This window comes from Rattus norvegicus, chromosome 8 (genome assembly GCF_021556685.1).
Source record: "Rattus norvegicus strain SHRSP/BbbUtx chromosome 8, alternate assembly SHRSP_T2T, whole genome shotgun sequence".
Classification (NCBI taxonomy): Eukaryota; Metazoa; Chordata; class Mammalia; order Rodentia; family Muridae; genus Rattus; species Rattus norvegicus.
Window position 1 is genome coordinate 96492516 of NC_141541.1, and position 23116 is coordinate 96515631.

Genomic DNA, 23116 nt, shown 5'->3' on the forward strand with positions numbered 1-23116 from the left:
CATGCCAAGCTGCAATAAAAGACTATTGGGTAAAGCAAAGCCACAAAGAAGACTCCGAGACCACACCAGCTGGCTGTAAGAAACCAGTCAAGCTCCCTGAAAGAGGTTTGGAGCAGCAGATGCACCTAGAAAAGACACTCCCCAATCTGTTGAACTGCCTGAAGGCTGTGCAGTCTGCTCCAGGTTCTGAGCTGTCAATCATGTGGGATGGACTTCAATGACACAGCTGCCTTTTGTTAATTTCTGCTCCTATAAGCAGCCCCTCATATTTCTGTATATAACCTTTCAGTAAAACTCATTGGCTCACCGAGTTGGACTTGGGTGGTAACTGTACTTTGGTCTGTCCTGTGTTCCCTGTCTAAGATTAGGAGATGTGTATGCTGCAGGAAAAGTCTTGTTACACAGCACACTCTTAAAGACAAGCAGGGAATGTGTGGGGTGGGGCTTTGAGGAAGTGAGATACAGCATGGGTGGGGTAAGAGAATTCATAGGATCATGTGAATAATTCAGTGTTCTGGAAGTATGTCTACAGCTGATCTTAATAATGTGATGAGGCAGAACCTGGGAACTTGCCCATGTCCATGAAACACTGATGCAGAACTTTGCGAGAGTACCCAGGTTAGGTATTAGAAAGCTCGGCATGGTGGATCTCTTAGGATGGAATTTGAGTGTGAAACAGCTAACTGTCCATCTTGAGAGGTAACAAACTCCTCCCTCCCTTTCTAACAGTAATAAAAATATCCTAGTAGGAAATACTCTGGTATGAAATACCCTAGTGAAAGTTCCCCCTTTTATTTTTGGGAAGCATGGTGCATAGTGTTCTCTGAAGGAAATTGCTGAGAAGGAGAAATTTTACCAGGGAGTTCATGTCCCCATTATCAAGAGGATGGTGGAATTTCATAATAACTACTATAGTCTCTATCTAAAAAGGCCCAAAGATCATGTGGTTAAGACACCATTGCCAGCTATGAACTTTTGGTAATTCATGGGATCATAAAGGCTCTACCTCACCCATGAATTATTCACTTATGGGATCATTATTAAATTAAATATTGAGAGGTCAGTGAGGGAGGCCGTAGTTGAATGGAGTGAGTCTTTGTCTATGTGTTGGTAGAAACTGTCTTGTGTCCCAAGCACCTTCATCTCCTTATTGTTTTTGCTTCCCAGATGCCAGGACCTAAGCAACCTCCCTATCTTTCCCTGTTGCTGTAATAAAATATCCTGACAAAAGCAACTTAAGGGAGAAAGGGCTTATTTTGTCTCACAGTTAAGGCTTGCAGTCTATCATGGTGGAAAAGCCACAGCATCAGGGAACTGGTCATATCACATCTACAGTCAAAAAGTAGAGAGGGATGAATGTTTCTACTCACCTAATTTTCTCCATTTTTCCCCCCTTTCTTTTTTATCTTGGATGTTTCTAGAAACTTACTATACAGACCAGGCTCTCTTTGAGCTCACAGAAATCTGCCTGCCTCCCAAGTGCTAGGATTAAAGGTAAGTACCAACACATTTGGTTCTCTCTCTCTCTCTCTCTCTCTCTCTCTCTCTCTCTCTCTCTCTCTCTCTCACACACACACACACACACACACACACACACACAGAGAGAGAGAGAGAGAGAGAGAGAGAGAGAGAGAGAGAGAATGAATTAGTTCTGGATCCTAGCTCAGGGGATGGTGATACCTAGAGTGGGTGAGTCTTTTCACCTATGTTAATGTGCTCAAAATAATCCCCTGTAAGTATGCTTAGAGGCTAAATTAACCTAAAGAACTGTCACAGGTACCAGGAAAGTTATCTCCTAGGTGATTCCAGGAATGGTCAAGTTATGTTTTAACTGCTCTGATAGTCAACCTGAATTCAATGAAATAACAAAAGCTGGAATAATTAACCGTAATTACAATGAGGAGTCTATGTTGTTATTGTTGGGTTAACACTACAAATCTGGAGGCTTAATGCCCTGAGGAATGACAATCTATTCAGTTCCATTAAATTAACATAATATTGTTCAGGGAAGAGGGGATTCTAGAATGAGGAAAGTTGAGAACCTGGGCTCTACTAACCCCACCCTCAGGGACTACAGTCCCAATCAAAAGTCCCACTAAAAATCTTTAGAAGATTGCAACTGGTTGCTGGATTTCAAGGGTAAGACTTAGGAGACTTGCATTTATGCTGGAGTTTGGGGAAGGTTGCAGGGGTGGGGTGGGGTGGGGTGGGTGGAATTGGCAATTCAAAGTGAAGAGTTTTTGTTCATATGTAAAATCAGTTACAGTAAAAGATGAGCTTGGGTATCACCATCATAAGTACTAGTGTTTTCCTCATGCCTGGGTTGTTTGATATTTTCTATCCCTTGGATCTCAGCTGTTGCCTGGCTTCCCAGTCTGAGCAGTCACAATGGTGGACTGTCTCTGTAGTTCCCATAGTCTCAGCTGCTGCCACCCCCATCACATCTTTTGATGTGTCTTCTACACTGACAGCTCTGCTTCTCTCAGGGTGTGAAGATCATTCTGTCTTTTAGTTGCTGCAGATTAAGCCATCTTCCTTTCCTTTGCACAGATCCCACACAACTGACCGTCAGATGTATCTTCTTCAGAAAGACATCTGTATTCTGTAATGCTCTGTGACGCACTGCCTAGGAGTCACCTCCTTCCTTCATTCTGGATTCTCTCTTGTTCATGATTTTTGAGGATTGTACTTAATAATAGAGTCTTAATAAGTTTTGTGTTGAGCTTTGTCTAATGTGTTAAAAGGAAGGCTCTAATTTTTTTTCTGTCTCTTCCACTTTAGTTCAATATTTTCAAGAGGAAACACTGTGTCTTCTGTCAGGGCTAAATAAGCTTGGTCTCTGAGCAGGCCAGATAATAAATACTTTTGGTTTTTTTAAGCCACATGGTTGACTGTTGCAACTTTGGAAGAATGCTGTTACTGTAAGAGAGACCACAGTGTGTGAACAAAGGGACATGGTTATATTCTGATAAGACTTTATTTCTAAAAGATGACTAGAGGTTAGATTTTGAACATTGTGGACAATTTTCTGACTTCTATATTAAATTAAAATCAGATTGGCAAGGTGTGAGGCAAACACCAATTACCTTAGCACTTGGGAGGCTGAGGCAGGAAGATCATTAGTTCAAGGTCAACCGGAAGATATACAGCCGATCTCCATGTCAGAAAAAAAGATAAGTAAACAACCCCTAATCAATCAAACAAAAACAAACAAACAAAAAAGCCAGTATAGTGCAAAGTATTAAAGTCTTGCAGAATATTAACCTGGGCTTAATTCCTATTCTGTTGCACACTAATATAGAACTCTACAAGTTACGTTTATTTTTTTTGAGTCTGTACTTATTAAAATGGGCCTTGTAGGCTTTTAAGTTTTCATAAGAACTAAATAAAATGAAAATAAGATTGCTTTTGCGAACTGTTTGGGAAAGTATAAACACTCTGTACATTGAAGCAATTTGTTTGATTTTATACTCTTTTTGGGCTGGCGACTGACAACACAGAACACTCTAGGTATTCAGTAACTTATTGCTAAAGAGCTAAAAGGAACCCGGCAAACTGCTTTTTAATGATGATGAAATTCCCTAGGCAAACCTTCATGAGGTCTTTCCTGTCCCCAGTGAAAAGGCATGGAGCCCCAGTGTGGAAGCTCCTAATGGAGTCACTGGCTCATGGCTTTGCTAGGCATCCATCTCATAGCCTTCATTCTAACTACAGAGAGTTGCATGATCATGACGTTTCCGTGTAAAGTTCTGACAGATGATGTGTTTTATAAAATCAAGTCTGTCTGAAGCTTTTTGCTCTCCACCAAGTCTTCTATAATTTTGAGGGAGCCCGGGTCGTTTTTAAGGTTTGTGGTATATTAGGCAATGTGGAAGGCCAAATGTAATCAAAGTAATTGGGGTATATTTCAGTTGCTTACATGGAGTAAAGGAAGGCTTTTAACTCACAAAAATAGGATTCATCATAATTCTCCCCTTACCATAAGCTATCCAGAGTCTGAATTCGAGGCTCATCATGAGTAAAAACTAAGGTAAATGGACTTTGAGGTTCTGCTCGCCTGAGCTTGACCCTGCTCAGCTAGGAAGACCTCTAACTTGTTGGCACTTTAAAACATTTTTCAACAACTGTTTTATGTTTCTGAGAAATCGCTGTGTAGTTCCATAAAACTGCACCTGGAAATATTGGTGCATTTTGGATAATAGCTTTCATATTTCAAAATTAGGTCTGATAACTTACTCTGGAGAGGAATGAGAAAAACAGAAGCAAAGCCAGAAGAAATACTATAAAGTGCAGCACGGGTTGATATATATACGAAACTATGCACAGGTAATGAGTGGTCCCATCTCATGTCGGGGGTATTTTTGGAAACAAATACTACTTCTATTATTAAGTTTTACAAAATGTTATTATACAGAAGCAACAAAAACAGACATCAGAGCTGGCTTTTTAATGTGGCTTGGTATAAGTTATCCTTGGAGAGATGTGGAACTAAACCACATTGCAATGATCTTTGTGGGTGCCCATGCTCAGAAAATAGAATATAAAACAGTTATGGAAGACTTTAGAGCTGACATGAGGTTCTGGGTACAAGGGAAACATGCCTTCTTGTGAATACAAGCAGTTGGCCATTCTTTTGGCTTCAGGAATTCTAATTCTACCAACTGTCATATACACAGAGAAAAGGCCATTGTGGCTGGTTCTCTATTATGAGTCCTGAGGAGTATGTAGAGTTTTTAATTCTTTGCTGCATCCACAGTGCTGAGGACACAAGCAACAACCTGAGGATTATTTTTTTGAGATGTTCGTAATGAGCAAACCGTCAAGTGTGTTTTCACAGAGATCTTGAGAGATGTGTACAGTTAGCACGGTCTATGGATAAGAAGCTGAAGGAAACAGCACTAAGTAACAAGAGTTAAGATTCAATTTGTGATCCATGTCCATGAGCAGGCAGAGTGCTCTGTAGGCCACAGGTATGTGTAATTGGATGGGTGGGCTTATTTGTATAGCAAATAGCATGTTGTATGGAGAATTTTGTCAGGAACAAGCACCAATCTAAGGTCAGAAGGTAGCTCAGTATATGCCTTTGGTCAAACTGAACGTAAATATTATTGATATCCCACAGTGTCTATGCTCCAATCGGCTCTGGGATAGACATTGGTTTAAACTGTTTTTTAAGTCTTCTATATGTATTGACTTCCTAGACACCTGACCTAAAATTTCTTAGTAACAGCAAAATTTAGGTTGTGTTTTAGTTATTTGTTTTCTTGTCTTATTTTTTTCCCTGTTGGCTTGATGATTAGATGACATCTCAAAGTGAGAAGAGCATGAGGTGTTAGAAGAGACAAAAGCATTATCATTAAACAGGTTACCCAGTTTTGCCTACAATAAAACAAACAAGAAGCAGCTTGCTAAAGACCAGCAATTTTATTAAGCAAAGAGAATGAGAATCTAGGTAAGGACATTTCAAAAATTGGTAATGTTTCCAAGTCCTTTTCTCACACCCCTAAGAAGAAACCACCTGTTTAAGAGATCTGAAGTTATTTGGTACTAATGTGTGCTTGACTCCTTTCTTCTTTGGTGGAGATATCTTTCTGGATTTATTTATAATTTTATGCATCAAGCATGGGAAAAATTGTTGGGAGCGATACCCTGGAAGCCCTCCATTGTTGATGTTAGAATTAAGTATGACTAGGTTCGTGGAAAATCCCCAGTCAGCTGCAGAAGACTAATACAAATCTGGTGGTCAAGAAAAATAATAATATGATAAAATTCTCCTGCTGACTAATAATATGACAAACCTGTGACCTTTCTGATATCCTGTCAACATCAGCCTATTCCCTGACCACACGAATACTGTGTCCTTGGCCTGCGTAAATGTTTCTTACTTCCCCCCTCCCTCTGTTACCCATGTTATGGTATAAATTCAGCCTTGGGGAAAAATAAAATTGTCGCCTTGACCAGACTCTTATCTTGGTGTCCTTCTTTGCGTCTCTTGTTCCCCATTCTCTTCCAGGTACCTCCGGACTCTTCGCTTACAAAAAATAAACCAGGCTGTGGAAGGAAATGTAAAAGAGTAAGCTAACTATTGGCTGCGGTGTGCAGATGTTTGGACGTTCAGTCTCTTAGGTCAGCTGTGGTGTTGTAAGTGGCCGCCTTTAACTAGGTGTTCATATCCCAGTTGTAGCTTGGATGGTAGCAGCATCTTATAGATGATGAAATCAGGTTTGCATGGCTTGACAAATCAAGCAAGAGGTGACCCAAGATAACTTCTGCTCAGATTAGACTGTGGCTGACCATAATACCATGGTAGAACCTTCTGTCTGGGCACAGGGCACACACAGTTCTAGGGACTCTGCGAAAGTGACACTGTAATCTGTCCTGAAGAGTTGTGTTATCTCAGGGGGTTCTTGGCAGACTAAGTACCTCTACAGTAAGAGAGGAGGAGTGGGCTCTAACAGAGCTCAAGTTCTCAGACATTACCATCCCCTGTTCTGTAAGGTAGTCAGTAACTCAGTACTGTTGAAAACTCTTCTGCATCTATGATTACACATCTGTGACAATGGTGTACGCTGGGAGTTCCACCTGGAAGGAACTGAAGTTCAGTGTTCCTCCAACATCCTCAGCAGGGTAGTAGTTTGCACTAGGATGTCACTTTCTTATATGATTGCCCATTAACATGGCTAGTGTTTTAATCTGGGTACAGGACAGTGAACATGGACTGGTCCTTGCTGGGTGGTCTGGAGTAGACATTGTTCTAGTTCAAAAGGACAAATTGGACAATTGCCTATACACATTCTTTAAACAATCTAATATGCTCTGGAGGAAATCATCCATAAAGACTGGTACGCAACAGCAAAACAGGATATTTAAATTTACCATTTCATCATTTATAAACTGCCAACCATTTATAAGGAGCTATCCTAAACCATTGAGATCCTAACACAAATGTGATACAGTCTTCAAAAACCTCACAGTCCAACACAACGACAGCCATGTTAATGGGCAATCATACAAGAAAGTGACATCCTATTGCAAACTACTACCCTGCTGAGGATGTTAGAGGAACACTGAACCCAGCCTGCTATATACATAGAGTGTCAAGGAGGCTCCATGAGAAACTGACCCTTGAATGTTTAAAAAGAAACTGTAATGCATCTGGGAGACATACAGAGAAAAATATGCATGAGGAAGAACTTGAGGAGTATCAAGCAGTTATATAGAGTTTTTGAGGATACCATGGAACATTATCATTGAAAAACCATAGTCCTGAGAATTATACCATGACTAGAAAATGGTTTTCTGTCCAAAATCAAAAATCACATTGTTCTTCCTCAAGAACTATTTAAAAAATAGTTCTGTTAAGTATGATTTGCAAGTATCTATAATTTAATAAATCATGGCGCAAATAATGAAACCTGAGATTTCAATCATGACAAGAATGTAGGTACTCTGATTCTGAATAAAGGAGCTTATGGTTTGGAAACACCTGGGTCCTACAGGGAAAAGGCTGAAGAACTAAATGAAATGTATCTGGCAATACTACCCCATGAATCTTTTCAATCCTGACCATAATCTCATCCCTCCCTTGTGATGTTGTTTTTTACTTCCTGTCTAACACTGTGAGAAAAAGTCATTGCTATATGTTTCCATTTAGATTTTCTTCTATGCTAATTCCCACTCCACAGTCACAGGTCCTAATATGTACACAGTGCTAACATAGTTCCAGTTACAAACTATCAAATAAAGGAAGTGACAAGTTAGTCTATGAGCCTTTTGACCCAGTCTTTATCCAGAACTTTATTACTCAGCTCTAGAAACCTCCCCATTTTCATGGGGGTGGGGGACAGTGATGATGCTCTTGTCTTCTGGCAATCAGTGTCAGCTAAGAACCCATGTCCTCAATATGTCTGCTTATTCTCTTCCCTAGTATATCCTGTGACCCAAGTATATGGCCATAGGTTCTACTGGATAAAAACTGGGGAAATCATTATTGTATATATTAGGCAGTGTGTTATTACTTCTATGGATCTTGTGAATGGATGGGTCAAGGAGGCTTGCACCTGAAAATTGGTTCAACTCCCAAAACAAAGAGGTTATCAATCTTAGTTGGTGAAACTGATCTCATCCTCTTGTTCTTTCAGCCTTGCCTTCTCTCTGATTGTCAAGTTCAGCAGCACCTCATTGGCTATTTTTTCCCATTGGGGAAGCAGTGTTCATTTTTCTTTAAAAATTTTTACTTAACTTTTATACAATATTTTTTCAAATTCTTCCTCTCAACCTGCTTCCAGTTACTATCCACTCCCCTCCCCAACCACCTTCATATTCTTCCTCTCTCTTTCAAATAACAGCAAATGAAAACAAAATCAAACAAAGGATAAACTAGTAAATCAAACGTACACACACACACACACACACACACACACACACACACACACACACCCCAAAACAGAACAAAATGAAGCAAAAACCCCTCCCCACACACGCGAAAGTCTATGTGTCTGTATTGTGTTGGCCAATTAACTCTTTTGTCACATGCCTTACCCTGGAGTGCGGTAGATACTAGCAGTGAAATTTGATTGTAGAACACTGGCTTTCACTTTCCCAACTGTGAATGGTTTCTGTGTTGGGATGGGACTTTGTGTCCACTTCCCCCTTCTCAGTAATGAGATGTTGTCTACTTTGAACCTGTTCTGTGCCTACTGTCACAGTCTCTGTCAGTTCATCTGTTGTGCCTAGAAAGCATTGTGTCCTTGGAGTCAGCCATTACCTTTTGCTCTGATAATCTTTCTACCTCCTCCTTCACATAGATTCTCCAGCAAAGGGGTTGGTAAAGACATCTCATTTAGAATTGAATGGTTCAAGGTACTTAACTCTATGCACATTGTCCACTTGTGGATCTCTGTGTTAATTACCATCCACTGATAAAAGAAGCTTCTTTGACAAGGATTGAGTGGTACATTGATCTATGGATACAGCAATATGTCATTAGAAGTCATTTTATTACTATGTTTATTTAGCAGTATAATAGTACTGGGTTTTGCTCTAGGACCTGTGACTTACCTATTTTCAGGTTCTTGGCCATTATGGAATGTGCCTTAAGTCCAAGCAAAATGTGATTGGCTATTCCCATAATAGTTGTGCCACTATTGTACCTGTGTATTTTGCAGATAGGTCCCTATTGTGTCACCGAGTTTGTATCTGGGTGATATTTATATACTTTTCTTCCATAATAGCATTCAGAGTGCCTTTCAGCTTCATGAACACTAACCAGTCAATAGAGATGAAGTTTCTAGTTGGGTACCAGGTTGATTTCTCAATGTTTGATGACACAAATAAGTAATGTTTTCATCCACATGGTTTTATTACCATTAGATTGTAGAGAGCAACCAATAACCTTGACAACAGCCTGTGATTTTTGAGGTGAGGAGATCTATGGGATCCCTCAGATGTGTTCTCTTCTCTGCCTTTACAACATTGCAGAAAGGCCCTCTGGTACCCTTGCATCATTGCAAGTTGTTATAGCTATTGCAGAATCCTGGCATCCAACAGTTCAGTGCAGCCACCCAATCCCTGTTGCTTTGAGACTCAGTCTTCTATGAGCATGAATGACTGGCTCAGTGACTGCTTTGACTACAGTCACCATCTTTAGCATTTAGAGAAGAGCGACTGTGAAATTCTTAGTGTGGCTCGTGTCCCTCTCACAAATATGTTCTTAATGACTTCAGACGTTGCTCTTATTCTCCAGGATAGCTACAGAGAACACTCTCTTGGCCTCACAATGTATCCTTCTGAGTATCTCACGGTCTCACTTCCCTTGACCAGTAGCCAGGGAAACCCATGGAGTTGTGCTCTTCTTGGGTTCTCTAATCTTAACTCAAGCTTCCAAGAACTGCTCTAGTAGTTTCTGTATCCCCTGAGGATCTTTGCCAGGGTGTTCAATATAGTCCAATGAGAAAGAATCCACAAGCCAAAAAAATTATATACTTGCTTATTTAATCTTATATTCTAATTTCTTTGATCAAATATTTTTTTTATCAGTTTCGGTTCAGCCAGGAAATAGAAACGACAGTGTAATAAAAGAGAAAGTTTTAATATAAAGGATTATTAAACTCTGATGGAGAGTTAACTATAAAAATGTAAAATAGATTCAAAAGTGAAACTTCTGGGCCGAGAAAATTCCAAGAACCAGCTTGGAAGAGAGGTTTTCTACCCGTAGCTAGAGTCCAAAACTCACTGGAGTCAGTGTGGTTGAAGTTGGACAGCTGAGATGTTGTTCACTTAGACGTTAGGATACAGTGCTTTGGATACAGTTTAGATGAAGCTGGAGGAAAGGGGGGTGGCGAAGGATTTGAGTACTACAGACAGCACAAATCTAGATGCACACCTAAATTGACAAGAGAAAGACTTCAGTGAGGTAGTGACAGAATCAGTCTTATCAAAGAGGCTTACTCATATACTCCTCTACATAGGGGAGGGTGCCCATTAACACCCAAACAACCTCTTAGCTCTTTCTAGTAAGATGGAGTCATGCCTACAGGGGAAAAAAGCTCTTTTGCACCTTTCTTTAAGATGAATCAGCTCTGACTGTCTGAGGAAGCTGTAGAATAAAGATCTTGGAGATCATCCATTCAGGTACCCCATCTTTTATTTCATTTCACAAAAATCTCATTATTTTTACATCATAAATGATTTTCCTGGGTGAATATCTCTGTCAGATACAGGTAATAGGAGGATGACGGCACTGAGAGCCTGAAGAGATAGGTATTGGCTGTTTGGCGGAACATAGTTGAAGGGAGGGCATGGTAAGAAAGAGCCTTGAGCTTGGTGCTGTCACAGGACTGACATGGCCCTGACTTCAGCAGACTCAGGAATGACTGCTGACATATGGAGACAGTTGTCGAATCAGAGAAGGTGGACATAAAGACCTGGCATTTTATCAGGGGATGGTGTTGCTAACCAAGTTGGGACTCTTAAATGTTACAGTGAAAATTTAAACTAGCAATGCAGTATAGGGGAAGTGGTTTAAATGTTAGTTTGAAGTCAGATATACTCAGGTCCTAATCTTAGCTTCTTATCAATAAAACTGAGATGAGACTGTGGATGAGGTCAGAGAAAAGTCTAATAAGAATCAAGTATGGCAATGCATATAAAGCTTTTTGCACAAAACAACAATACATTGTCCTCAAATTTCCTATCTTTAAAAATGATTGTTAGTCAGGAGATAGAGCCCAGTCGGTAGAGTAATCACACAGCAGACACAAAGCCCTGGGTTTATTCCCCAGAGTTTCATAAAAGGGAGGGAGCATGATAATACATGCCTATAATTCCAGCACTAAGGAAGTACATACAGGAGGATCAAGTGTTCAGAGTTATTATCTTCAGCTAAAGGGGGAGTTCAGGGGCATCCTGGATGGCAAGAGATCCTGTCTAAAGATAAACAAACAAAACCAAACAAACAAACAAACAGGAATCCTACAAACAACGAAGAAATGAGGATGGAGAAATAAGAAAGTTGAGCACAATGTTTGAATAATTCATTGTTCACTTCTCTTGCTAGCAGGTTTGTTTTAGAAGATTAGCTACCCGCTTTTGGTCCAATAGACAATTTCCAGGGCCATCCCAGTGCATAACTGGATTAAAATCCCCATGCTCGTGGAGCTTACATTCTAATGGGGTAAGGTTGTTCATGTCTTCATTTCTGCAGAAACCTTTTCTGTGAACATCAGAGGAACAGCTGCAAAGATAAATTCCTCTGGAGCAAAGAGGCTGTGTGTGAGTTTCTGGAAAGGAGGGGAAGTGAAAAAGTTCTCCTTAGTTCTTATTGGCCGCTTTATCTGAATCTTCATCCTTTGCAGTAAATAGAAGAGTGATTAGAATACTAGTTCTGGCCAGATGGATATTTTGGTTACACTTATTAAAAAGTAATGCATGTCCTCCATTTACTCTTCCAGATCTCTCTCTCTCTCTCTCTCTCTCTCTCTCTCTCTCTCTCTCTCTCTCTCTCTCTCTGTCTCTCTCTCTCTGTCTCTCTCTCTGTCTCTCTCTCTCTGTCTCTCTCTGTCTCTCTGTCTCTGTCTCTCTGTCTCTCTCTGTCTCTCTGTCTCTCTCTCTCTCTCTCTCTCTCTCTCTCTCTGTCTCTCTCTCTCTCTCCCTCTCTCACCCTGTGTTTGGAACTTGGCTGCTAGGGACTGCACCACCAAGTTCCCCTACTCCCTGCTTTTTTTTAAAAAAGATTTATTTATTTATTTATTTATTTTTATGTATCTGAGGACTCTGTAGTTCATCTTCAGGCTGTAGCTGTCTTCAGACACACCAGAAGAGGGCATCAGATCTCATTACAGATGGTTGTGAGCCACCATGTGGTTGCTGGGAATTGAACTCAGGACCTCTGAAAGAGCAGTCAGTGCTCTTAACCACTGAGCCATCTCTCCAGCCCATCCCTGCTTTTTTTTTAAAAGTTGGGTTCAGCCAAGAAAAGATGCTTCAGGAGATCCAAGAGCAGGAGGAGAGAGGCCAGGCAATTTAACCTCCCAAGACCTGTCTGCCAGGTTGGTTTGGCCATAGTTGTGTCTTTGCATGTGATGTTTCATTGGGATTGGTCCTGCCTAAAACAATAAAAGCCTCCTGATAATGCTAACCCTTCACTACTAAACTAGTTTCTCTTACGCTTACTCAAAAATAAACTGTCTCTTCATTAACCTCTGTTCTTTTAAAGTTCTGATCTCTTTCCCACTTGACACAATCACCTTTCAACTTTAAATCTGCTCTCTTTCACTTATAAAACAGGGACAATAACAGCACCCGAGTCAGAATCCTTGTGATGGGCAGGTAGCAAAACAGGGAAAATTCTTAGCACAGTGACGGGCACACAGTGGTTATTCAATAACTGTCACCATTCTCAGTCCTGTTATTATGATCAGTCTCTACTGAGGACCCAGCCACTGGGACAGGAAAAAAGAATGTCAAGAAATGGGCTTTTGACTAAAACCTCCCCTAGAATCGAGATCCAGGACAACATTTAAGTACAATCAAAGGCTGAGTCCCTCGAGACTTATTTATTAACGTACAGTAAAAGCCACTTTTGCCAATATTCCTATGGCTGATAAAAGCAAAGCATAGTCATTACTAGTGAGCATATTTGTAAACCAAAGATTGGGGCTCTTTCTACTTACGCATCCCTTGATACAAATTAAATTAATTTGGGGAAGGAAAGTGCAATCAGCAACATGAGGAAGAGGAAATTCTCTCTAAGCATATAAAAAGGCATTGCTACAACCTGGAGAAGCTAAGCTACTTTCTCCTAAGTGGTTTGTAACTCTTGAATGTATAATATATTGCAGCAGAGAGAGAGCAATACATCAAGATAAACGATGCAGCAATTGGACCACATTATCTGTGTAATCGCATTCACGTGGCTTGGAGGCTTTAGTTTATGTGGTCATTCTGGAGATAATAGTTCTAATGAGGCTGGATTGCAGATTTTATCTCCATAGGAGCCCATAGCACAGAGAAATTGCCTGCTCCATTATCTGTAAGTCTGTCCATAACCTCATATTCCATTTTCCATATAATTATGGTCACAAGAAAAACAGAGAGAAAGCAGAGGTAGAGTATGTACCAAGCAATGCCCATGAATCCAAAATACATGTTTTATTTTGACATGTGTGTGCATGCACATGCATGTGTGCATGTGTGCATGTTCATGTGTATAGGGGTGCACATGTGCCTTAGAGTGTTTATACATGGCATACGTGTTGAAGTCAGAGAACATCCTGTGTATTGGTACTCAGGCACTTTGCATCTTTTGTTTGAGATACATTCGCCTACTCATCTGGATCTTCACCATGTGGGACCAGGCTTGCTGCCAGGTGTCTGCCTGTCTCTGGCACCCACCCCCACATGGTTGGGATTACAGGCATGTGCAGCTGTGCCCAGCTTTATGGATGGGTTCTGGGGGTCCAAATTTCAGCGTTCCTGCTTGCAAGACCCTCACTTTACTCTCCAGCTCCAAAAGCGCTCTAAGTGCATGTTTTGCTGTGAGGGGATAAACAGTATTATTTAGCTGCATAAATGGGGAAAATAATGTTTGTGTGACTAGTGTGACTAGATTAAGCTGTCTCCCCATGAAAAGCGTCAGTTCTCCTATGTACCAGTAGCATTTATCTATCATCTTCCTAGGGCTGCAGCAAAGCATCACATGCAAAATGGCTTTAAATCACAGGAATGTATTGTTGGTTCTAAGGTTAGGAGTCAAAACACACACGCATGCACACACACACACACACACACACACAGACACACACACACAGACATACACACACAAGTACCACCACAACCACCACCAAAAACAAACTAACCAACCAACCAACCAACCAAACAAACAAACAAACAAACAAACAAATCCCAAGGTATCAAGACAGCAATGTTCTCCCTAAAGTCCCTAGTGTGAGAGAGGGAACCCTTCTTTGCCACTTCCAACTGATGATAGCTTATGTTGACACCCTCACACACACACACACACACACACACACACACACACACACACACACACACACACACACCTCTGCCTCCATCTATAGGTGCTTTCCTTCTCTTTATGCTCAAATTTCCTTGTTTCTGTTCTTTTTTTTTTATTAACTTGAGTATTTCTTATATACATTTCAAGTGTTATTCCCTTTCCCGGTATCCAGGCAAACATCCCCCTCCCCCCTCCCCTTCCTTATGGGTGTTCCCCTCCCAACCCTCCCCCCATTGCCGCCCCCTCCCCCCACCAGTCTAGTTCACGGGGGGTTCAGTCTTAGCAGGACCCAGGGCTTCCCCTTCCACTGGTGCTCTTACTAGGATATTCGTTGCTACCTATGAGGTCAGAGTCCAGGGTCAGTCCATGTATAGTCTTTAGGTAGTGGCTTAGTCCCTGGAAGCTCTGGTTGCTTGGCATTGTTGTACATATGGGGTCTCGAGCCCCTTCAAGCTCTTCCAGTTCTTTCTCTGATTCCTTCAACGGGGGTCCTATTCTCAGTTCAGTGGTTTGCTGCTGGCATTCACCTCTGTATTTGCTGTATTCTGGCTGTGTCTCTCAGGAGCGATCTACATCCGGCTCCTGTCGGTCTGCACTTCTTTGCTTCATCCATCTTGTCTAATTGGGTGGCTGTATATGTATGGGCCCCATGTGGGGCAGGCTCTGAATGGGTGTTCCTTCAGTCTCTGTTTTAATCTTTGCCTCTCTCTTCCCTGCCAAGGGTATTCTTGTTCCCCTTTTAAAGAAGGAGTGAAGCATTCACATTTTGATCATCCGTCTTGAGTTTCATTTGTTCTAGGCATCTAGGGTAATTCAACCATTTGGGCTAATAGCCACTTATCAATGAGTGCATACCATGTATGTCTTTCTGTGATTGGGTTAGCTCACTCAGGATGATGTTTTCCAGTTCCAACCATTTGCCTACGAATTTCATAAAGTCGTTGTTTTTGATAGCTGAGTAATATTCCATTGTGTAGATGTACCACATTTTCTGTATCCATTCCTCTGTTGAAGGGCATCTGGGTTCTTTCCAGCTTCTGGCTATTATAAATAAGGCTGCAATGAACATAGTGGAGCACGTGTCTTTTTTATATGTTGGGGCATCTTTTGGGTATATGCCCAAGAGAGGTATAGCTGGATCCTCAGGCAGTTCAATGTCCAGTTTTCTGAGGAACCTCCAGACTGATTTCCAGAATGGTTGTACCAGTTTGCAATCCCACCAACAATGGAGGGGTGTTCCTCTTTCTCCACATCCTCGCCAGCATCTGTTGTCCCCTGAGTTTTTGATCTTAGCCATTCTCACTGGTGTGAGGTGAAATCTCAGGGTTGTTTTGATTTGCATTTCCCTTATGACTAAAGATGTTGAACATTTCTTTAGGTGTTTCTCAGCCATTCGGCATTCCTCAGCTGTGAATTCTTTGTTTAGCTCTGAACCCCATTTTTTAATAGGATTATTTGTTTCCCTGCGGTCTAACTTCTTGAGTTCTTTGTATATTTTGGATATAAGGCCTCTATCTGTTGTAGGATTGGTAAAGATCTTTTCCCAATCTGTTGGTTGCCGTTTTGTCCTAACCACAGTGTCCTTTGCCTTACAGAAGCTTTGCAGTTTTATGAGATCCCATTTGTGGATTCTTGATCTTAGAGCATAAGCCATTGGTGTTTTGTTTAGGAAATTTTTTCCAGTGCCCATGTGTTCCAGATGCTTCCCTAGTTTTTCTTCTATTAGTTTGAGTGTGTCTGCTTTGATGTGGAGGTCCTTGATCCACTTGGACTTAAGCTTTGTACAGGGTGATAAGGATGGATTGATCTGCATTCTTCTACATGTTGACCTCCAGTTGAACCAGCACCATTTGCTGAAAATGCTATCTTTTTTCCATTTGATGGTTTTGGCTCCTTTGTCAAAAATCAAGTGACCATAGGTGTGTGGGTTCATTTCTGGGTCTTCAATTCTATTCCATTGGTATATCTGTCTGTCTCTGTACCAATACCATGCAGTTTTTATCACTATTGCTCTGTAATACTGCTTGAGTTCAGGGATAGTGATTTCCCCCTGAAGTCCTTTTATTGTTGAGGATAGCTTTAGCTATCCTGGGTTTTTTGTTATTCCAGATGAATTTGCAAATTGTTCTGTCTAACTCTTTGAAGAATTGGATTGGTATTTTGATGGGGATTGCATTGAATCTGTAGATCGCTTTTGGTAAAATGGCCATTTTTACTATATTAATCCTGCCAATCCATGAGCATGGGAGATCTTGCCATCTTCTGAGGTCTTCTTCAATTTCCTTCTTCATTGTCTTGAAGTTCTTATTGCACAGATCTTTTACTTGCTTTGTTAAAGTCACACCGAGGTACTTTATATTATTTGGGTCTATTATGAAGGGTGTCGTTTCCCTAACTTCTTTCTCGGCTTGTTTCTCATTTGTATAGAGGAAGGCAACTGATTTATTTGAGTTAATTTTATACCCAGCAACTTTGCTGAAGTTGTTTATCAGCTTTAGTAGTTCTCTGGTGGAACTTTTGGGATCACTTAAATATACTATCATATCATCTGCAAATAGTGATATTTTGACTTCTTCTTTTCCGATCTGTATCCCCTTGACCTCCTTTTGTTGTCTGATTGCTCTGGCTAGAACTTCAAGAACTATATTGAATAAGTAGGGAGAGAGTGGGCAGCCTTGTCTAGTCCCTGATTTTAGTGGGATTGCTTCAAGTTTCTCTCCATTTAGTTTAATGTTAGCAACTGGTTTGCTGTATATGGCTTTTACTATGTTCAGGTATGGGCCTTGAATTCCTATTCTTTCCAGGACTTTTATCATGAAGGGGTGTTGAATTTTGTCAAATGCTTTCTCAGCGTCTAACGAAATGATCATGTGGTTTTGTTCTTTCAGTTTGTTTATATAATGGATCACGTTGATGGTTTTCCGTATATTAAACCATCCCTGCATGCCTGGGATGAAGCCTACTTTGTCATGGTGGATGATTGTTTTGATGTGCTCTTGGATTCGGTTTGCCAGAATTTTGTTGAGTATTTTTGCGTCGATATTCATAAGGGAAATTGGTCTGAAGTTCTCTTTCTTTGTTGTGTCTTTGTGTGGTTTAGGTATAAGAGTAATTGTGGCTTCGTAGAAGGTATTCAGTAGTGATCCATCTGTTTCAATTTTGTGGAATAGTTTGGATAATATTGGTATGAGGTCTTCTATGAAGGTCTGATAGAATTCTGCACTAAACCCGTCTGGACCTGGGCTCTTTTTGGTTGGAAGACCTTTAATGACTGCTTTTATTTCTTTAGGAGTTATGGGGTTGTTTAACTGGTTTATCTGTCCCTGATTTAACTTCGGTACCTGGTATCTTTCTAGGAAATTGTCCATTTCCTGAAGATTTTCAAGTTTTGTTGAATATAGGTTTTTATAGTAAGATCTGATGATTTTTTGAATTTCCTCTGAATCTGTTGTTATGTCTCCCTTTTCATTTCTGATTTTGTTAATTGGACGCACTCTCTGTGTCCTCTCGTTAGTCTGGCTAAGGGTTTATCTATCTTGTTGATTTTCTCAAAGAACCAACTTTTGGTTCTGTTGATTCTTTCTATGGTCCTTTTTGTTTCTACTTGGTTGATTTCAGCTCTGAGTTTGATTATTTCCTGCCTTCTACTCCTCCTGGGTGTATTTGCTTCTTTTTGTTCTAGAGCTTTTAGGTGTGCTGTCAAGCTGCTGACATATGCTCTTTCCTGTTTCTTTCTGCAGGCACTCAGCGCTATGAGTTTTCCTCTTAGCACAGCTTTCATTGTATCCCATAAGTTTGGGTATGTTGTACCTTCATTTTCATTAAATTCTAAAAAGTTTTTAATTTCTTTCTTTCTTTCTTCCTTGACCAGGTTATCATTGAGTAGAGCATTGTTCAATTTCCAAGTATATGTGGGCATTCTTCCTTGATTGTTATTGAAGACCAGTTTTAGGCCGTGGAGGTCTGATAGCACGCGTGGGATTATTTCTATCTTTCTGTACCTGTTGAGGCCCGTTTTTTGACCAATTATATGGTCAATTTTGGAGAAAGTACCATGAGGAGCTGAGAAGAAGGTATATCCTTTTGCTTTAGGATAGAATGTTCTATAAATATCCGTTAAGTCCATTTGGCTCATGACTTCTCTTAGTCTGTCTACATCTCTGTTTAATTTCTGTTTCCATGATCTGTCCATTGATGAGAGTGGGGTGTTGAAATCTCCCACTAATATTGTGTGAGGTGCAATGTGTGTTTTGAGCTTTAGTAAGGTTTCTTTTACATATGTAGGAGCCCTTGTCTTTGGGGCATAGATATTTAGGATTGAGAGTTCATCTTGGTGGATTTTTCCTTTGATGAATATGAAGTGTCCTTCCTTATCTTTTTTGATGACTTTTAGTTGAAAATTGATTTTATTTGATATTAGAATGGCTACTCCAGCTTGCTTCTTCTGACCATTTGCTTGGAAAATTGTTTTCCAGCCTTTCACTCTGAGGTAGTGTCTGTCTTTGTCTCTGAGGTGTGTTTCCTGTAGGCAGCAGAATGCCGGGTCCTCGTTGCGTATCCAGTTTGTTAATCTATGTCTTTTTATTGGGGAGTTGAGGCCATTGATGTTGAGAGATATTAAGGAATAGTGATTATTGCTTCCCGTTATATTCATATTTGGATGTGAGGTTATGTTTGTGTGCTTTCATTCTCTTTGTTTTGTTGCCAAGATGATTAGTTTCTTGCTTCTTCTAGGGTATAGCTTGCCTCCTTATGTTGGGCTTTACCATTTATTATCCTTTGTAGTGCTGGATTTGTAGAAAGATATTGTGTAAATTTGGTTTTGTCATGGAATATCTTGGTTTCTCCATCTATGTTAATTGAGAGTTTTGCAGGATACAGTAACCTGGGCTGGCATTTGTGTTCTCTTAGGGTCTGTATGACATCAGTCCAGGATCTTCTGGCCTTCATAGTTTCTGGCGAGAAGTCTGGTGTGATTCTGATAGGTCTGCCTTTATATGTTACTTGACCTTTTTCCCTTACTGCTTTTAATATTCTTTCTTTATTTTGTGCATTTGGTGTTTTGACTATTATGTGACGGGAGGTGTTTCTTTTCTGGGCCAATCTATTTGGAGTTCTGTAGGCTTCTTGTATGCCTATGGGTATCTCTTTTTTTTAGGTTAGGGAAGTTTTCTTCTATGATTTTGTTGAAGATATTTACTGTTCCTTTGAGCTGGGAGTCTTCACTCTCTTCTATACCTATTATCCTTAGGTTTGATCTTCTCATTGAGTCCTGGATTTCCTGTATGTTTTGGACCAGTAGCTTTTTCCGCTTTACATTATCTTTGACAGTTGAGTCAATGATTTCTATGGAATCTTCTGCTCCTGAGATTCTCTCTTCCATCTCTTGTATTCTGTTGGTGAAGCTTGTATCTACAGCTCCTTTTCTCTTCTTTTGGTTTTCTATATCCAGGGTTGTTTCCCTGTGTTCTTTCTTGATTGCTTCTATTTCCATTTTTAATTCCTTCAACTGTTTGATTGTGTTTTCCTGGAATTCTTTCAGGGATTTTTCCGATTCTTTCAGGCATTTTTGCGATTCCTCTCTGTAGGCTTCTACTTGTTCTCTAAGGGAGTTCTTCATGTCTTTCTTGAAGTCCTCCAGCATCATGATCAAAAATGATTTTGAAACTAGATCTTGCTTTTCTGGTGTGTTTGGATATTCCATGTTTGTTTTGGTGGGAGAATTGGGCTCCGATGATGCCATGTAGTCTTGGTTTCTGTTGCTTGGGTTCCTGCGCTTGCCTCTCGCCATCAGATTATCTCTAGTGTTACTTTGTTCTTCTATTTCTGACAGTGGCTAGACTGTCCTATTAGCCTGTGTGTCAGGAGTGCTGTAGACCTGTTTTCCTCTCTTTCAGTCAGTTATGGGGACAGGGTGTTCTGCTTTCGGGCGTGTAGTTTTTCCTCTCTACAGGTCTTCAGCTGTTCCTGTGGGCCTGTGTCTTGAGTTCACCAGGCAGCTTTCTTGCAGCAGACAAGTTGGTCTTACCTGTGGTCCCGAGGCTCAAGTTTGCTCTCGGGGTGCTGCCCACGGGCTCTCTGCGGCGGCAGCAACCAGGAAGACCTGTGCCGCCCCTTCGGGGAGCTTCAGTGCACCAGGGTTCCAGATGGCCTTTGGTGTTTTCCTCTGGCGTCGGAGATGTATGTACAGAGAGCAGTCTCTTCTGGTTTCCCAGGCTTGTCTGCCTCTCTGAAGGTTTAGCTCTCCCTCCCACGGGATTTGGGTGCAGAGAACTGTTTATCCGGTCTGTTTCCTTCAGGTTCCCGAGGTGTCTCAGGCAGGGGTCCTGCCGCTCCTGGGCCCTCCCCCACGGGAACCCAGAGTCCTTATACAGTTTCCTCTTGAGCCAGGGATATGGGCAGAGGTGGGCAGTGTTGGTGGTCTCTTCTGCTCTGCAGCCTCAGGAGTGCCCACCTGACTAGGCGGTGAGGTCTCTTTCCCACGGGGTCTGGGAGCGGAGAGCTGCTGCGGGCTGGGATCCGCGGGTGTGGGTCCTTGTTTCTTTTCTTATCAACAAGGTCTCATTCTTTGCCTGGCAGAGAAGTAACTATGTAGAAGCTGGCCTTGAACTCAGTGCGACCCAGTTGCCTCTGCCTCTATCCCTACCTCCCGAGTGCTGGTGGTCAGTGTGTGCTTTAGACTTCTTTGGCATTCTGTCTGCTACTGCCTCCCCATGTCCCTTCAGCTTCTCCTGTGCTAACTGCCTGTGCCTTGGTAGTCAGGCTGAGCAAAGCAGAAGGATTAGTTGGGATCAGTCTTGGTGACCCCTGTGATTCTCATGTAACCATCATGGCCTTCTCAGGGGCCCTAGGACCCTTCTTTGTTTTTATGGTGACTATCAAGTGAGCCCCCAGGCTCAGCAAGGGTACCTACAGTGTGATGAAACGTGCTTACAAGAGACATGTCTGAGCCCTGCCTATGCTGAAGAAAATGGGCATCGATTTCATTCTCCTTCAGAAAAGCATTGGTGCTCTTGAAGTGACCTGTGGCACTCTCATGACCCTGGTACCTGGGAGTCCCGAAGATGTGGCCATCTTCTCCTTGTCCTTGCTGGTGTTGGGTGTGCTTTTCTTTCATCGGCTGGTCAGTGATCCTCTCAAGCCCATGCTCTGGTGTTCGAGATCCTACTCACCCGCCACCTGCTGATTGCCCACAAGCCTGAAGACGGTCTTCTGAGAAGAAGGCCTTGCCTGAGAGTGCAGAGGAGTAAACCTATCTATATGGGAAGGCCTCACAGGGCAGAGCGAAAGTATCATAGAAAATTGGAAGTGCAAAAAGCAGACCCTCCAGTCAGTTGCCTCCTTGACACCCAAGATGATAGCAGTCTGTGTTTTTATTTATTTATTTTGGGGGGAGAGAGAAAGAACACAATCTGCAGGTTAATTGGCTGCGTATATCTATACCCTAAAGTGGCCTGCCCACATTGACATTCATGTATCACCTTTAATCACTCTGGAGTAACATCTTGCTGCATGTACATGTGTATGACTACTATTGAGGTGTATTTGTGAGATGGACTCCAATAAGCATGTGACTGTGAGATTATACATCAAAGCATGTATTTAATGTGTACACACACATGTAAAGGAGACTCCTGAACACCTCCTGCGCAGGAATCCTTCCCTTTATAAATATATAAGTAACCTATTCCTGTATGGGGAGAGAATCTTCTGGGTTAATGTGTAAACTTAAACTCATAATATTAGGAGGAGTTTCTTCAATTGAATTAGCCTCCTGTTCAACCTTTAAATTGTAAACACTTGACATTGAGTTTAATTAAAGCAAGGGATATATGCATATATGCAGTCAGCCGATAGGTAGTCTGAGCCTTCAAGTGATGCGGTGGGAGGAGTCTTCTTGCCTTTGTCTGACCCCAAGCTTCTGAGCTCTTTGGCTAATGGTTTGAAATTCTATTTGTAACGTTTTACTAGACACCTTCAATTTTTTTTAAGCACAAACCTCCCCCACTTTCCCCATTCTCAGTAGCCAATCAGGATCTGGCAGGTTCCCCACTGTTTCTACAAAGAGACCATAGATTGGTGTGTTACAAGTTTCAATCTCCAGCCCTAGTGGTTTTCTGAAACCTGCAATTGGATGGAGAAGCTATGGCCAGTGTTTATCTGTTGGGAGAGCTCCTATTGATCCCTCATCAAACTTTGTTGAATGCTAACAAAGTCCAAAATGCCCCCTAGAAATGTCTATTTTATACTTCTTCAGCATTCCAGGGGGTGGAGTTTAGCTGGGGAAAGGACATTTGACAGGTTGAGCAGTATGAAAATTTGCTTTTGTAGTTTCATACTGATGTTTCTCTTTGTTACCTGTGCTTTGACAGTTTTAAGATTGTTGTGCTGAAGATGAGAAAGGGGGCAGGGGTTGTGTGTGGAGAGAGTGCTTATTGTATTTTTTTCAATGTCATTGTTCTTGGTCATTGGTACCTGCCTTCTTTCTCTCATCCTTTCAAAAGAAAGATTTTTAAAAAATTGGGGGGAAAAGGATGTTCTACGGTGCCAAGCCAAATTCTCTTGTTCTTAAAAGGTGTTCATACTTGATGCAGGACC

General features: G+C 41.3%; 1 pseudogene; it reads left to right on the forward strand.

The window, feature by feature from the left end:
• Tmem35a-ps1 (transmembrane protein 35A, pseudogene 1) overlaps positions 1-21816 on the forward strand; it is a 39823-nt pseudogene extending 18007 nt beyond the window's left edge.
• Positions 21817-23116: the final 1300 nt, after the last annotated feature.